The 4,781-nt window shown below is 39.4% G+C and overlaps 1 pseudogene; it reads left to right on the top strand.

The window, feature by feature from the left end:
- LOC102826566 overlaps positions 1-4,781 on the top strand; it is a 79,343-nt pseudogene that overhangs the window by 34,505 nt on the left and 40,057 nt on the right.

Raw genomic sequence — 4,781 nt, 5'->3', positions numbered from 1 at the left:
TGTCTTCTAAGCATTCTAGCTGTGCTTCCACCAACACAGATTTGTTTGTCCTTCTGGTATTCTATAGTATTTTGAACATTCTTATCCAACACCATAAGCTAAATGCAACAATTCTTCTACAGTCTTCCTTATTCATTGTCCATCATTCATATGTATTTGAGGCTATTGAAAATACCATGGGTTGGTGTACCTTAGTCCTCAAACTTATATCTTTGCTCTTGAACATTTTAAAAAGTTCATTTGCAGCAGATTTTCCTAATGCAATATGTTGTTTGATTTCTTGACTGCTGTTTCCATCAGTGTTGATTGTGTATCCAAGCAAAATGAAGTCTTTGATAAGTTCATCCTTTTCTCTGTTTATCATAGTGTTATTTATTGGTCCAGTGGTGAAGATTTTTGTTTTCTTTACATTGAAGTACAATCCATACTGAAGGCTGTAGTCTTTGACCTTCGTGAGTATTATTTGAAGTCCTCTTTGCTGCCAGCAAGCACAGTGTCATCTGCATCTCAAAGACTGTTGAGTGCCTTCCAACCTGAAGGGCTTATCTCCTGGCTCTATATCTGAAAATAACCTGCTTCTATTCATCATATTTTCATCTTCAGTCATTATATCTGACAGTGTTCCAGGGCTATTCATAAGGTTTTCAGTCAGTAAACATTTGTAAGTTATTCACCTCTCCTTCTTCCTAGTCTGTCTTAGTGTGGAAGACTCACTGAAACTGTCCACCACAGGTGACCTTCTTGGTATTTAAAATACAGGTGACATAGCTTCCAACATCACTCCAGCATCACAGCAACACACAAACCACCACATCACGACAAACTGATAGACAAGTGGTGGTATAACCGTAGTAGTGCTGGTGGTGGTTGTATGGCATGGAGTTAGTTTCGACTCATAGCAACTCTGTACAGGGTTTCTGAGGCTGTAATCTTTACAGGAGCAGAAAGCCTTTTCTTTCTCCCACAGAACAGCTAGTAGTTTTGAACTTCTGACCTTGAGGTTCACAACCCGATTTGTAACCACTATGCTACCAGAGCTCCTTTATAACCATAGTAGATCATGTTAGTTATCTATTTCTCAAATGATTGACAAGATACTATGGATTCCTTCTAGTACTAAAATTTGATTTATTAATGAATATATGTGATGGGGAAAGAATTATAAATGCTGTATTAATACCAAATGTATATTATGAACACAGAAGGATTGTGGGTATATTGTTGTTGTTGTTGTTGTTAAGTGCCATCGAGTCGGGTCCGACCCATAGCGACCCTGCGAGTCGGGTCCGAGGGTGTAAATCTTTACGGGAGTAGAAAGCCTCATCTTTCTCCCGCGGAGCAGCTGGTAGTTTCGAACCGCTGACCTTAAGGTTCGCAGCCCGATTCGTAACCACTACGCTACCAGAGCTCCTTGCAGATTAATTGCCCTAGAAGTCCAGGGAATGCTACAAAAATAGCAACTTCATGTCACATGCTCTCGTTTCCTTTTCTTTAAAGCTCTCCATTCCTTGTCGTATTTCACTCAGGTTCATTATCATCATCTACTACTGTCCTGTCTTCTCTTGCCAGTTCTTTATTTGAATAAAATAAATCCTTTTATATCCTCCCTGCTATTTTTCTATTTATTTTCTCTTGATTATTTCATTCATCTCAGATAGTCCTAAGTAAAATGTTGTTATTAATGGCCATCAAGTCCTCATTTCTATGCCTAGAGATCCTGTATAGGGTTTCCAAGGAGTGGCTGGTGTGTTTGAACTGCAGACCTTATGTTTAGTAGTGCAGTGCTTATCTTATAGCATGTACAATAATGTTTTATTTTTCAAACACTTCATATATATGACTTAAAGAAATTTATTTTGTGATTTTCAGAAAAACTGTCTTCCCAGATTACTCTCATGGAGGCTCAGAATAAAACTGGAGAGGCAGATAGAGAAGTCAGCCAGGTAAGTGATACATTCTTGAAATCAGCAGAATATGACTAGCTTAAAAGGAGGTGGTTGGAATCTAAACAGTTTTAGGAGTTTCAAATGTTGATAAATTACTTTACATATAGGAGATCTACTTAAGGGATGTTTGTTTTAGATATTGTTTGTTTTTGAACATTTGGAATTCTTCAGTTTTTCCTGAGCCAAAGCAAACCAAAACACTAAAAGCAAACCCTCTGCCACCAAGTTGAAAATGACTTTGTTGTTGTTAGGTGCCATTGAGTCAGTACCGACTCATAGCAACCCTTCACACAATAAAATGAAACACTGCCCATTCCTGGGCCAACCTCACAATTGTTACCACACTTGAGCCCACTGATGCTGCCACTTTGCTAGTCCATCTCACTGTGGGTCTTTCTCTTTCTCTCTGACCCTCCACATTAACCATATACAGGGTTTCTGTGACTGTAAATCTTTACAGGTGCAGACAGCCTTGTCTTTCTACCATGGAGCATGTGGTGCGCTTGAACTGCTGACCTTGTGGTTATCAGCCCAGTATGTAATCCATGGTGCCACTAAGGCTCCTTCAAAGCAAATACAGACCCACAGCCATACCCACTGCCATCAAGTTGATCCCAACGCATAGCAACCCTGTATAGTATTTTCAAAGATATAAATCTTTAATGAGAGTAGAGAACCTCAATTCTCCTGTGTAGTTGCTGGTGGGTTAGCAGCCCAGTGCTTATCCTTCAGTACCGCCAGGGTTTCTAAAACAAGAATTTGATTAGGTCCATCGAGTTGGCTCTAACTCATAGTGACGAAACACCACCTGGTCCTGTGCTACCATACTCACAATCATGGTTAATGTTGAGCCCATTGTCGCTGCTTCTGTGCTACTCCATCTGTTTTTCACTTTACCTAACATGACATCCAAGGAGCTCTGGTAGCACAGTGGTTTCAAATCGGGCTGCGAACCACAAGGTCAGTAGTTCAAAACTACCAGCAGTTCCATGGGAGAAAGATGAGGCTTTCTGCTCCCATAAAGATTTACAGCCTCAGAAACCCTGTACAAGGTCGCTATAAGTCAGAATCGACTGCATGGCACATAACCACCACCACCAACATGACATCCACTGATTTGTTTTCTTAAGACAATAATTATAGAAATAATTGCTATGGGTTGAGCATTCTAACACAAGGACCTTTGTAATAACTTGGCTCACATTTTATTAAATAAATCCAATTTCATGTCCAAATTCAGCTCCTGGACTGAAATTTTTCAGGATTTAGCAGTGTGCAAAATAGTAGATTCAACTTAGTCTATAAAACAACTTTTTGAGATTCTTTCCTTCTTTCTTTCTTTCTTTCTTTCTTTCTTTCTTTCTTTCTTTCTTTTCTTTTCTTTTCTTTTCTTTCTTTCTTTTTCAATAGCTGTGCATGATTCATAATGCCAGGCTCAACAAGAGCAGCTCTTCTACTGTGAAAACTGGACAAGATATCTTAGAGAATGCATTGTCCCAGAAACATCGATTATTGGGTTTACTCTCTGAAGTTAAAGAAACTCAAGAGGAGATTGCATTACTTAAGTTGCAATTACAAGCCAAACTGACTGAGAGAGAACCAGAAGAACTTGATCAGAAAGAAATGAAACAGCTTCCAGTTCTGCACAACAGCCAGGAAAGTCAAGTAGGAGAAAGCTCCGATGAGAAAGGAGGGGGGTCTCACTAAGGAAACATTCATATACCAGACCCACGGCTTTTGAAAAATCATAAGATCTAGTATTTCAGTCTCCTGTACTCACATTTTTAAGAAATCATGATGCAAAGGGGAAAAAAAAATGCACATTTTGGGACTCTCACCCCCAGGACTGTGGGTCACTCCTGTGACTGCAAAGTTTAGAAGGCGGGGCTAAGGCCAGTCTGTTTGGAAAGTGGTGTTTCCAACAGGAGGAAAAAAAGCGGTCCTTAGACAAAAAACCACAGGAAATGACATATCTCCCTCCCCCACACCCCAAATCTCCTTGCCCTGGCTTGAGTTCTAAATAATAAGATATCAGAAATAGACAAATAGGCTGAAAGGGGAAAGGAGCAGACTAGTAGAGATGGAAACCAGAACTAACAAACTGGAAGACAAATCTCTCAATATTGCCAAGGTAGAAGAGCAAGCAGCTAAAAGGATTAAACAATCTGAAGAGAGTCTAAGATTCATGCTGGATAACATGAAGAGTAATGTAAGAATTATTGGCATTCTGGTACAAGAAGAAGCAGAGAAGTCCACAGAAGAGTTCGTTGCAGAGCTTCTGGAAGAAAATTTCCCTAACATCTTGAAAGATGAGAAGATAAATTCAAGAAGCCCAACATACTCCAGGAAGGATAAACCCCAAAAGAAAGTTTCCAAGACATATAATAATCAAGCTCTCCAAAATCAAAGACAAGGAAAGAATACTAAAAGTGGCCAGGGAGAAGAGAAATATAACTTATAAAGGCAAGCAAATAAGATTAAGCTCTGACTATTCAAAACAAACCATGCAGGTGAGAAGGCAATGGGGAGACATATACAAAGCTCTTCAAGAAAAAAACCGTCAAACAAAAATCGTCTATCCAGCAAAACTATCAATCAAATACGATGGTGCGATCAAAACATTCCAGGATAAACAGAATTTGAGAGATTTTATCAAAACCAACCCAGCACTTCAAAACATCCTAAAGGGAGTTCTGTGAACAGAGAAGCAACAAGAACATACAACAAACAGAGCTTGACAGGTAGACAACACCACCTAGAACACAGCCAACAGATAGCGGAGACCAGAACAGAAGAGACTACAATGACAAACTCAAAAGAACAGGGAGATCAACT

The sequence above is a fragment of the Chrysochloris asiatica genome, unplaced genomic scaffold, assembly GCF_000296735.1.
Source record: "Chrysochloris asiatica unplaced genomic scaffold, ChrAsi1.0 scaffold00179, whole genome shotgun sequence".
In the NCBI taxonomy this organism is placed as follows: Eukaryota; Metazoa; Chordata; class Mammalia; order Afrosoricida; family Chrysochloridae; genus Chrysochloris; species Chrysochloris asiatica.
The sequence above is the reverse complement of the archived record's forward strand: the minus strand, read 5'-3'. Positions and strand labels throughout refer to the sequence as shown.